Source organism: Delphinapterus leucas, chromosome 9 (genome assembly GCF_059928025.1).
Source record: "Delphinapterus leucas isolate spDelLeu-1000000601 "Yukka" chromosome 9, BTC_Dleu_Yukka2, whole genome shotgun sequence".
Lineage (NCBI taxonomy): Eukaryota > Metazoa > Chordata > Mammalia > Artiodactyla > Monodontidae > Delphinapterus > Delphinapterus leucas.
In genome coordinates, this window is record NC_143137.1 from 20690900 (window position 1) to 20704390 (window position 13491).

The window sequence follows — 13491 nt, forward strand, 5'->3', positions numbered from 1 at the left end:
TCTGTTTTGCATATACATTCATTGGTATTATTTTTTAGATTCCACATATAAGTGATAACATACAGTATTTGTTTGGTTTCCATTGCCTGAGGAGACATATCTAGAAAGATACTGCTAAGAACAATGTCAAAGAGTATACTGCCTATGTTTTTTTCTAGGAGTTTTATGGTTCCATGTCTTACATTCTAGTCTTTGATCCATTTTATGTTAATTTTTCTGTATGACAGGAGACAGTGGTCTAGTTTCATTTTTCTGTATGCAGCTGTCCAGTTTTCCCAGCACCGTTTATTGAAGAGACTATTTTTCTCTGTTGTGTGTTCTTTGCTCCTTTGTCATAAATTAATTGTCCATATATGCATGGGTTTATTTATGGGCTCTCAATTCTGTTCCATTGATCTATGCATCTATTTTTCTGCCAATACCATGCTGTTTTGATTACTATGGCTTTATTAAATAGCCTGAAGTCAGGCAATGTGATGCCTCCAGCTTTATTCTTTTTTCCTCAGGACTGCTTTTGCTATTTGAGGCCTTACATGGTTCCGTCTAAATTTTAGAATGTTTTATTCTATTTCTGTGAAAAATGTCCTTGAGATTTTGATAGGGATCACACTGGATCTGTAGATTGCTTTAGGTAATATGGACATTTTGACAATGCTAATTCTTCCAATCCATGAGCATGGAATAACTTTCCATTTATTTGTGTCTTCTTCAATTTCTTTCAACAATGTCTTATAGTTTTCAGTGTACAGGTCTTTCACCTCCTTGGTTATATTTATTCCTAGGTATTTTATTCTTTTTATTGTGATTGTAAATGGGATTGTCTTCTCAGTTTCTCTTTTTGTTAGATCATTGTTAACATATAGAAATGCAACAGATTTTTGTATATTGACTGGTATCCTGCAACTTTGCTGTATTCATTATTTCTTTTTTTTTTAATTTAATTTATTTATTTTGGGGTCTTCATTGCTGTGTGAGGGCTTTCTTTAGTTGCAGTGAGCAGGGGCTACTCTTCGTTGCGGTACGCGGGCTTCTCTTCTCATTGCCGTGGCTGCTCTTGTTGCAGAGCATGGGCTCTAGGTACGCAGGCCTCAGTAGTTGTGGCTCGTGGGCTCTAGGGCGCAGGCTCAGTAGTTGTGGCGCACGGGCTTAGCTGCTCCACGGCATGTGGGATCTTCCCACACCAGGGATCAAACCCATGTCCCCTGCATTGGCAGGCAGATTCTTAACCACTGTGCCACCAGGGAAGCCCTCATTCATTATTTCTAATAGTTTTTTGGTGGAGTCTTTAGGGCTTTTGAAAGCTATTTTTAACAGTGTGTCACTGACTTGCCATTGGAAACGCACTTTCCATGGCCCTTTTTAAAACCCTGGACATGACAGAGGCCACAGCCAGAGGCAGGGGATGGTAGGCATATTGTCAGCCACTCCCTCCTCCTCCCATGGGCATATCTCCCCAGCTGGAGGAAGGTCAGTGCCAGCTGCCTCAGCACACGGTCCGCTCTCAGTCTGTGAGCTCTTCTGCGGCCCTGCTGTGTATTCGTTCCCTGATAAGAGGCTGATGGTGGCCATTTTGTTAAAGGGCCAGCTGGAGACATGGCCCAGACGAGGGAGAAGCGGCAGGGCATCCTCATGACACGCTACCTCATCCAAAGAGAGATGCAGCGTCCTTGCTGTGCGGGTCCATGGGACCTTGCAGAAGGTGGCCGCCTCCCCATGGAACCCCACAGAGCCCTTTCCAACGGGTCCTGCAGCTCATGCTGGCCTCTTCAGTCTCGGTCCTTTGCAACTCACATGGATACAGCCCCACGGAGTCGCTAAAACTGAGGCCAGCTGCCAGCACCCAATGCATAAACAGTCATGATGGCCACCTCCCCTCACACTCCCCAGAGAGCCTAGAGGGGCCTGCCTAAGGCCTCTGCCAAGCAAGTCTCTCATAGTTGGCACCCTGATCAATCTTCCCCAGGGGGCCCCAGAGGAGGAGCTGAACCCAGGTGGAGGAAAGAGTGGGCCCCAGTGAGTTACGACGCTGTAATTCCATCAAGGGCTTCTGGAGAGATCATAAACTCACATCCCACATCTCCCCGTCCCCCTGGCCCTTTTTCTCCCCAGCATGATTTACAAGCCTATAATTCTGAGGCGGGACTGCTTCGTATTTCACATAATTCAAATATTCTCCTAAAACAACATCAGGCCTTCTCTTTGCCAAGGAGCAGCAGCAGCGCCCTCTGGTGGTTGGTGGCCCAGGTGGGCTCTTGGGCAGAATTTCCAGAGCTTGTTGGAAACCTGAGTCCTGCCTGAAACCCAGTGGGTATGAAGGGCCTCTCTAGGGTTCACGGTCATGCAGATGTGGGCCAAGACGGACTTACAAAGCACTGATTTCTGAGGCTCCACAGATTCAGTTGACAAGCATTTACTGAGCCCCGGCTCACGTGGCACTCCCTACAGACCCCATGAATCACATTGCCAAGCCGAGTCTTCTTTCGGCGCCTGTGTTTTGGCCCTTCACATCCTTTCAAATACTAAAGACTGTGTGTAAATTCCGCCATCGCCACAGCCCCTTCTGGGCCAATGCACCACCCCGAGGCCAGTGGAATGTACCAATACCTTACCTTGTGGTTTGTGCTTTCACCATCGGTCTCTCCCATTAGAATATGAGCTCCGTGAAGGCAGGGACCTTCTCTGCTTGGGCTCTGCTGCATCTCCAGCATCTGGGACAGTGCCTGGCCCTGAGCAAGTGCTCTGCAAGTGTCTGTTGAGTGAAGCGTGAATGAAGGAATGAGCAAATGATTGAACACGTGAGGCAGCTGGATGGCCTACGGCACTGACCCCAATCGATGACAGTGGAAGAGAGGCTGGCCTCAAATCCTAGACCCAAGCTTGAGCACGAAGGCCGGTGGGGCTGAAACAGGACCCTTCCTGCCGCCTTTCCCTACTGCTAACTTTGCTTTGGGTGGAGGTCCATAGACAGCGGGCTGCATGGTGGCAAAAGAGGGTGACTCTTCTGGAGCTGCCACTGGGACAGGGCCAGAGAGTGGGACCCCTGAAGGGTAATCCACCCTGCTGCTGTGATGAAGGCCTCTTGTCAGCCTGCCTCATGTCCTTCATGGGCGGCTGCAATGGCGATGTGCCATCACTAGGTTCCCAGGGCATCTGCCTCTGGGATCAAAACTTGAAGGCCTCAGCTATGTAAAGTGGTGGCTGCCCCCTCTGGCCCAGATTCCTCTGGGGCCCAGCATCCTCCCCACCTTCCTGACTTCTGCCTGTGCCTGGCTTTTCCCTTTAAAATCTGCTCATGTTCTCCCCGGTGGTAGCTGGTAACTATGGAAACTACAATTAGGCTGTTTTGCTCAGTGTCTCTAAAAATTGCCAAGTGCAGGCAGCAACAGCCCCTGACTTATCAGGCACCCTGCTCAGGCTCTTCCATACGTTCTTTTAGGACACACCCTCTGAGCATTTAAGAAAATGCTCCTCCAGCTACCTGAGATGAAAGACCACTTTCTCTTTGTAAAAATTTTCATTTCACCGCAGTCCCATGTTTTTATGAAACACGATGAAAACAAATGAGAAAAATGAAAAGAAAAAAAAAAGTACAACTGACAAGACCCAATTTTATAATCGTAAATTCAATAGTCATAAGAGGACTCTTTCTAATAGCTCTAAAAGTTTCTCAACACTTACTCTCAATTTCCATCCTGTATCATAGTGAGTGAGCATCAGTTTGTGGACAGGCTTCAGTCATAGACTATACTTTGAATAGCTCTGGCCCAGAACGCCACTCAGGGTCTCGCCCCTTCCAGACACATCTCTGACCAACCCTGCTGGCCCTGCTGTCCAGCTTGGGCCTGTACCGAAGGGTGCCTCAGGGTGGAAGGTGGGGCTTCACTGGGAACACTTACAACCCACGGAAATGTCTGCACTTGAACTTGAGCAAACGTGTGTGAGGGAAGCAGCTGCAGAGGACTTGCCATGCCAGGAAATGCTCTCCCAAAGCCAGGAACTGAGGCTTACTCATCCAGCCATGAGAGGTTTTCCATCGCCCTGGATTCTAGCATGGGATCTGATGGCGCAATCCTGGCGTCACTCAGAGATCTGACTGCCCTGCGATTCACCAAATAACCCCACCACTGTCTCCATGCTTGCTCCTGGAATAACCCCACTGCATGGCCTGGATGGACATTCATCATTTTTTCTACCTGACCTCTGAGCATCCTTCCCCTTTAAAAAATTGAGGTCTGTTTTGTACAGTAAATTACGCATATATCAAGAGTACAGCTGTGAATGTTTACACATGTGTACCAACCAGATCAAGATATAGAACACATGCATCTCCCCCAAAGGTTCCCTCATGTCCCTTCCTAGTAAATACTAACTTTCCTGCACCCCCCCGAGGTAACTACTATTCTACTTTTTATAACCCCAGATTAGTTTTATGAGGTCAAACAGTGTATATTCTAGTTTTTTACTTTTTTCGCTCAATATAATATCTGTGAGATTCATGCACGCTGCAGCCTGGTATCATTGGGTTCTTTCTTTTTGCTGCATTGTGTTCCATTGTTGCTGTGAACAGTCTTGGACAGCTTTTCTGTGCACATATATTTCATTGCATTCAGATAAATATTTAATAGGGTAATTGCTGGGTCCTAAAGCAGGAATGTGTTTAGGTTTTTAAGTAGACAAAAAGTTTTCCAAAGCAACTGAACAAATTCATGCTTCTGTCAGAAATGTCTAAGAATTCAGGTTGCTCCACATCTCTGCAAGACTTGGTTTTGTCATCCTTTTCTTGTTACCCGGTGGGTGCATGATGGTGTCTCATTGTGGTTCGAATCTGCATCCATCTGATGAATAATGATGTTGAGGACCTTTTCATATGATCACTGACCATCGGGATATCCTCTTCTGTAAAGTACATGTTAACTCTTTCACCCTCTTTAAAAAAGATCAGATTTTTTATCAGATGTGCAGGCAGGCATATGTCGGAGATATTGTGGGTTTGGTTCCAGACCACTGCAATAAAGTGAGTCTCACGAATTTTTGGTTTCCCAGGGCATATGAAAGTTATGTTTACATTATACCGTCGTTTATTAAGTGTGCAATAGATTAGGTCTAAATACCTTAATTTAAAATACTTTATTGTGGACTTCCCTGGTAGCGCAGTGGTTGAGGGTCCGCCTGCCGGTGCAGGGGACACGGGTTCGTGCCCCAGTCCGGGAAGATCCCACATGCCACGGAGCGGCTGGGCCCGTGAGCCATGGCCGCTGAGCCTGTGCGTCCAGCGCCTGTGCTCTGCAATGGGAGAGGCCACGGCATTAGGAGGCCCGTGTACCACAAAAAAATAAATTAATTAAATAAAATAAAATACTTTATTGCTAAAAAATGCTAACCATCACCTGAGCCTTCAGCAAGTTGTAATCTTTTTGCAATAGTAACACCAAACATTGCTGATCACAGATCTTCATGACACATATAATAATAATGAAAAATTCTCAAATACGGCAAAAATTACCCAAATGCGACACAGAGACACAAAGTGAGCAAATGCTGTTAGAAAAAATGGTGCTGACAGACTTGCCTGAGGCAGGGCTGCCACAAACCTTCAATTTGTAAAAATCACAGTATCTGCAAAGTACAGTAAAGCAAGGCACAATAAAACGAGGTTCGCCTGTATTGTGGGTATCTTCTTCTCATCCATGGGTTACCTGTTCACTCTCTAAATGATGACTTTGATGGAAAAAGTTCTTATTTTAATGTTGTCCAATGTATTACCCTCCTCTTCCATGATTAGTATTTCTGTGTACTAAGAAAATTTTGTACATCCCCAAAGTCATGAAGATATTATTTGTTTCCTAACAGAAACTTTCTCAGATAATTTGGGGTTGTTGTATTACTGCTGTTGGTTTTCATGTTTTCACAAATGGAATGTTGCTTGCTTGCACTCAGAGGCTCTCTCAGTAAAGGGAAAACAGAACCTCTGAATATACAACTAAGGCAGAAATGACTACCTCATGTAAGTCTGGTAGGCCCACTGGAATGAGATGACTTTGGGCCAGGATGGAGCCAGGGATGACCCAAGAGGAGACCCCCATGCCCAGCCTTCCTGCTAAGATGGGACGACATCCCCCTCTTAGCCCTGATCTATGCCACACTTTGGGGGTGATGTAACTGGTTATTAATTATCGTTGTTGTTAACAGGCAAGACTTGTACATTTCTACAAGACTTGTACAATTCAAGAGGCACAAAAAAGCCTCCATCCTTCCCATGTTCCCCGGCCATTAGTTCCCTCCCCCAGGGGTAGCCGCCATTTCTGTCCATGTCTTCCTTTCCCAGAGACAGCCCATGCGAACTCTGTGGATGTTTGCAGGGAACACAGGCTTAAACTCAGTAAACAACAGCATGAGTATCTAAAGCCTCTCTAGCTACATGTCAAAGCTCCAGAAGCAGGGGTTTTGTGGGGTTTTTTTGGTGGGGGGGCAGAGGGTAGGTATTTTTTCAAAGGAAAGAATGACAGGGCCATGGGAAAAGAGAGATAAATAAGTCAAGAGAGAGGGAACGAAAGGAGGAGAGAGCCTGCTCTATAATAAAGCAATCCATCTGCCCAGCGCACTCCAGCCGGGTTCCAGATTCTGAGCCCTCTGCTGGTACCCAGGGATCAACCTGGACTTGGCTGGTGATGCGTGGAAGCCATCCGTCCACGGCTCAGGCCAGGACCTCCCCTGCTGCTTCAGTGGCTCTTCCTTACTCGTTCGCACTGTGCTCCTGGAAACCTTGGATTTGCCTGACAATTTCTTCTTCTTTATTTTTTAAACATAATTATTGTATAGACTGGAATCTCCTTCCTCACAGTTTCATTGAGAGGCTAGCCCTGCCTTCCGGGACCAAGATGAGAGCCTGCACAGAGCAGGGCGGAGATGGAAGGGAGATACAGAACGAAGCCACCTTTCCAATCACGGATATGTGAAAGCAGGGGAACATGTGGGGAGAGGCAGCACCCCTGGGTTTTGTCCCTGGGAAGTGTGCGAATGCAGGACCAGATATAAGAGGAGCACGTATACGGGCTCATTCAGGCCGGTCCTGCATGTGCTGCCAGCCCTGGACATGCTCCTAACAAAGGCTGTGACCTCAGAGACAGCCACGAAAGGCCACCTTGCTCCCACTCTACTTCCGGTGGTCGTCAGTTCCGCTGGTGGGGAGGAAGTTTGCCCGCACCCACCTCCCCTCCTGGCTGGAATGAGAGTCCCTATGAGTAGACCACGCCACAGGCAGAGTCAGCATTTGCTGTGCCGTCACACAAAACAGATGGTGTTCACTGCTCTGGTCATAGCGCAGAATCCAAGACCATAGAAGGCCTGGTCTTTGCCCTTCAGAGCTTACAGTATAACTAAACAGACCATAAAAGAGAGTAAAACAGATGACTTAACCACACTTTGATGATGGCAGAAAGAAATGCTACAAGACAGTTCATGACTAATTGGTAAATGAGCAGGAAAAGTATACTTGCCATAGCTCTGTGGATGGAGCAGATGGCAGAGGGGAGCTGAGATTTGAGTTGCACCTTGGAGGGTGGATGAGTGGCAAACGGCACAGAGGAAGGTCACTGAAGCACATCAGAGAAAATGAGCAGTCACCCCAGAGCTCAGAGAACTGGTTCCCTGCCCACCCATATACAGTCAGGCCCTCACATCTGGGAGAAGCCGAGACCTTGCCCAAGGTCAAGAGTGGGAGCAGGCCAGGTAGCAGAGCTTCCGGTTCCCTGCGTTGGCCCTAACAATGCCCCCCCTTGCCCTTTCTGCTCAATCACCTACCCCCTGCAGTAGCCTGAGAGGCAATGGCAGGCAGGCCACCGCCCTGGGGGTGGTGGCAGGCGGGGGCTGCAGCAAAGCCCTAGTGTGAACATCTGAGGTCTTCCCACCCAGTTCCTCTTGGCCATCTGATGGCACCTCACCTTCTTCTCACTTGCCCATAGCTAAGTGGTATAAACTGCTTTTGCTGTTCCTTTTTTCTTCTTGTTCCCCCGCATTTTCAGGGAAAAAAAAAAAATCCCAAGACACAGAAGAAAATTGCTGCTAATGTCTCCTCCTCTCCCTCCATTAGAGCTGATGCTTATGAATATTGAAGAGCCGAGCTCCACCAGGCTCGGCGAGTACCGTCGTCTGGTGGCTGTTCCCTCCTCTCCTCCGTCTCCTAGGGCAACACATCCCTGGAGGTAGAGGGAAAGACCATGCTCCAGGAGAGTCACGGAGGCAGGCAGGCAGGGGCTGCCTGAATGAGCTGGGTCACGGCGGTGCAGGGGAGCCTAGTCCTATTGGGGTAGCTGGGAGCCCAGAGGGTGGGTGGCCAAAAAAGCTGCAGTCCCCACAGGGGCACAGGGGAGCCTGACCTCAGGGAGACGCAGGACAGGGACAGGGACCCTGAAAGGGAACTGGGGTTCTCTGGAAGACATGTGGGGAAACAAGTCACTAAAAATAAAAGGGCCCTGATGTAAAGAACAAAACAAAACTTGTTCACACTCACCACGCCCACCGACTCGCAAGTGAGATCCTGGGCTCAGGACTCGGGGTGCCGATGAACTCTGCTATTCTAAAGCTTTGAGGGAGGACACCTCAATACCTGGGAATGGGGTGCTGAGCTGCTTGACACCCAGGGGTCCTTGACTCATATACCCAAACAGAGAAGCCAGAGCAGGACGGGGCCGTCAGTAGCCACGCCCTCCCCATGCAGAAGGATGGGACGAGGATGGGCAGACCCATGGCAGCTAGACCCCGGCAGCCCCTCAACATGCATCTCAGCAGTTTAACATAACTTTCTAATTATTCCAAATAATTGCAAATTTTTCTGCTCAAAAAACCCAGTGCCCTCCCCAGGCCCTCTCCAGAAGTGTTCCCGAGCCCAGCTGTGGCCATCTGGACGGCAGCACATCCTCTGAGGGCAGGTGTGGAGCTGTCAGGACACGCACTGTACACCAATAAATCAGTGGTCCCAGCCCTAGCTTGTGCCCACATTAGCTTGGAGTGGATTACCATATAAATTAGATTTTACTGCCATTTACGGTTTCCCCTTCATAATTTCCCTTTTCTACTTCCCTCTGCCCCCGTGAACCTCTCTCTCAAAATTCTTCTATTTCTAGAGGAAAAGAAATCTTTTCTGTCTGGACTCCAAGTCTGCCCCACCCACCGTTTTGCTTTTCTCACCCGTCCGATCCAAAACGGTGAATCAGCCTCTGGTTTGTGCCACAGACCTCATGTGAGTTAGCCTGACCTGTCATTCTCGATGCCTCTGTATTTTGTAAAGTACACCTGCAGTCTGTTTTAGCATTCATTGCCGAACTACCGAAGTCTATCTCCTTAGTGTGGATGGTCTTCTTGACACAAACCGAAGCGGTTTGGACGCTTCGTTCTATACAGACTCAGGTTACCTAGATGTAGGAATGATCAGTGGGCAGAAGGATTTTTGCCCTCTCCCACCTTGCCATCTCCCACAGATGCTGTGCCATCTCACTGCAGCAACCAGCAGTTGCTAGAACCTTCTCTGCTGTAAGGAAAGGAAAATGGCTCTGAGTTGCAGATGGGTGATTGGAGGCTGGCACCAAGAGGCAAATGAGCAAGAAATACAATATAATGAACACAGGGCTCTGATGATTCCCACTCAATGTCTTATCTTTTCCAAGCTGCCAGGGGCTTTCATTTTCTCCCCCAAAGATTGAAAACTGTCACTCAGACTAAGGCCCACAATTCAACTCATAGAACAAACAAGGGGAGACTTTGCCTATCGCCTACCACCTACCTCTTTCCTATTTCGTCAGCTAGAAGATGCTGAATGTTGAGTCTGGGAGTCAAGGTCCGTGGAGGAGATTTCAGTCCTGATCAAGAATGGTGAGCTCTCAAATCAGCAGCTGTTTTATCTTACTCACTACGTGACAGCCAAATCAATGCTTCCCTTTTCTGCAACAACTCTGACTCTGATCAGTTCACCGCTGGTGGAGAGACATATTTTTCTCCTAAAGCCATTTCCATGCTCTTGATTGGGGTTTCTCAGGAAAAGGAGGAGAAGACTCTGACTGCTTGTGGTCTTTCTGGTCTGGCTTCAGGGGTTATGATGGATGGTAAGGTCCCAGGGAAGCCACAGAACAAAAGGATCTCTAGAAACTGGAGGTTACTATACTCTAGGAGAGAGATTCACCTTCAAACAAGTGGAAGCAAAGAAAGGAGCTTGGAGAAGGAACAGTAACTGAGTGTTTACCACGTGCAAGGTACTGGAAGGCAATTTACACATAGAGCGGGGACAGAATGTATTAATATATTAATTTACCACCTCTCTCATTCCTCACAGCCTTCTGATCAACCAGACTTGCCTCTGATTACCCCCACCTCCACCTCCTGTGAACACACATACACTCTGAAGGAGAAATCTGCATCAAGATTCTCAGGTCTTTTGATGTAATCAGGAGACCAGGTGGTTAGAATCAAAGAGATTAGATACAGGGGGAAAGCAGGAGAGCTTAGCCCAAAAGATTAAGATCACATTATACACAATTAAAACACTAGACAAGAAGGAGAAGGCCAGAGAGAGTGAGAAAAGCCTGCAGGAACATGGCTCGAGAAAGAGTTTGGGAGACTGGTGGGTAGGTTCCAAAGAAGCAAGAGATAGACAAGAATAATGGGACAGAGGACAAAGAGCTCTCAAGGGTTGCAATGGGTTTGGGATTTGTATCTTCTTTAACGTTCTTCAAGAGATGCAGGTGAAGTCTGGAATTCCTTTTCAGTTGCCATTTGGCTGGCTTCTTTTTTCTTTCTTTTTGTTTAATTGAACTATAGTTGATTTACACTGGTGTGTTAGTTTCAGGTGTACAGCAAAGTGACATATATCTGAATATATACATCTTTTTCAGATTCTTTTCCATTATAGATTATTACAAGGCATTGAATATAGTTCCCTGTGCTACACAGTAGGTCCTTGCCGTTTGACTGGTTTCTACCTGTACCTCTTTAAATGCAGTTCTATACAAAAACAGAGCTATGAGGGTCCACAAGATTTACTCAGCTTGTATATCAAGACTCATTTTGAATCAAAGATGAAAAATTCAACTACACCTCAAATAACTATCCTAGACTTGAAAAAAGAGCACAGAGCACAACTTCTCCCTGCCTACTCAGCTACCAGAGTCACCCTGAAAGGGGGGAGGGGCAGGTGGGTCAGGTATCAACCCGATGGGCAGAGCAGCTGCCCAGAATGAACCTGAACTGATCAGGCATGGATGTCCTCTTACTGCGCAAATATGATTCCAGTTTCTTAAGAAAGTCAATTTATTGAAGTTGGAATAAAGATGAATTTCTCAGCTTCATAGTGGGTTTTTTCTTTTTCTTTTTCTTTTTTTTTTTTTTTTTTAAGTATCTTAGTTCAGTGCTCTCCCATAATGCCACCTGGTACATTCTGTTCCACACCCTCTGTTCTCCTGCGAATTGCAATGCTGGCTTCATCGTCATCTCCTTGATTTTTCTGACCTTGAGGTTGTACCGAATAGCCACAGGGGGTCTTGGAATTTATTTTGGTTATGGATACCTTTATCCTTTAATGAGATGAAGACACAGTTTTGTCTTCAGTCTACGGTTCGTACTTGATGCTTTAAAATAAAATTGTGGCATCTGACCCCTTTGGATCCAGTGAAGCTGGGATAATTACGAATTAAAAACAGTTTCAGCCACGATACACAAAAATGGAAAAAAAAAAAAACTATAAAAGGACTTCTCTTTTACCTCAAGCTGCCCTGCCCTATTTTATCCCCACATCTTTTAAATGAAAAAGTCATACCTAATGCAAAGGTGACAATTTTACAGTGAACATACATATACCCCACTAACTAATTTCTTCCATTAACATTTTACCTGACTTGCATTATTATGTTTCCGTCCATCTATCCTCCCTGTATTCATCCATCAACACACTTTATTTTTTATTTTACTACTTTTCTATTTTTATTGAGATAAAATTTGACACAGAACCTTGTGTAAGTTTAAGGTGTACAATATATTATTTAGTATTTTATATATTGCAATATGATTACCACCACAGCATTAGCTAACATCTCCATCACATCACGTAATTATCATTTCTTTTTAGTGGCTGCAATATTTAAGATCTAGTCTCTTAGCAACGTCGAAGTTTGTAATACAATATCGTTGCCTATAATCACTATATGCTATGCATTACACCTCCAGAACTTATTTACCTACTAGTTGCAAGTCTGTACCCTTAAACAACATCTCCCCAATTCCCCCAGCTCCCACCTCCATTCTACTCAATGTTTATATGAGATCAGTTTTTTTTAGATTCCACGTATAACTGATACATAGTTATCTTTCTCTGCCTGACTTACCTCACTTTGCATTGTGCCCTCAAGTTCTAACCATGTTATTGCAAATGGCAGGATTTCCTTTTCTCATGGCTAAATAATGTTCCATTGTGTGTGTGTGTGTGTGTGTGTATACTATCAATATATCTTCATTATCCATTTATCCACTGACAGATACCTTGGTTGTTTCCGCATCTTGCATAGTGTAAATAATGCTGCAATGAACATGGGAGTACAGATATCTAATTTGATAGCCTGTTTTTGTTTCTTTTGGGTATATACATAGAAGTAGAATCGCTGGATCATATGGTAGTTCTATGTTTAATTTTTTGAAGAAACTCCATACTGTTTTCCATAGTGGCTGAAACAAACTGCATTCCCACCAGCAGTGCATAAGAGAACGAAGAATGACTCAGTGGGTAAAGGATAGTCTCTTCAACAAACGGTGATGGAAAACCTGGATAACCATACGCAGAAAAATGAAATTGGGCCTCTAGCTCACACCACCCACAAAAATTCACTAGAAATGGATTAAAGACTTAAACACAAGGCCTGATAACATCTTATTCTGCATGTGCAACTACAGAATAACTTCTCTAATTTCTCTTATTTTTGATGCATTTCAGAGTAAACTGCAGACTGCAATGCAATTCTCCCTAAATACTTCAGCATAGATGTCATTAACTAGATTTCAAGATCTGTTACAGATTTCTTTTACTTTGAGGTAAAATTTACATACAAGGAAATGCACAAATCTTAAGTGTACATTTGCTAAGTTTTGACAAATGAATACACCTATTGTAACCCTAATCCATATCAAGGTATAGAACTTTGCCTTCAGCCCAGAAAGTTCTCTAACGCCCATTTCTCATCAGTTCCCTCACTTCTACCCCTCAAGTCAACAACCGTCCCAATTTTTTTCTGCCATAGATTAGCTTAGTCTGTCCCAGGGCTTTATATAAATGAAAACATACTGTATACTCCCTTCCACTTTAATTGCAAAATAAAGTAACCTCTAGCTCCCTTCAGTGTAGTGGAAAATTGGGCATTTTTCCTTGCATGGATCTAGAAAATGGGGACTTTGCTCATTTCTTTTAAAGACCAGGGTTCTATGGGTCATCAGCCCTCATGCCGGATGGTCACTGCG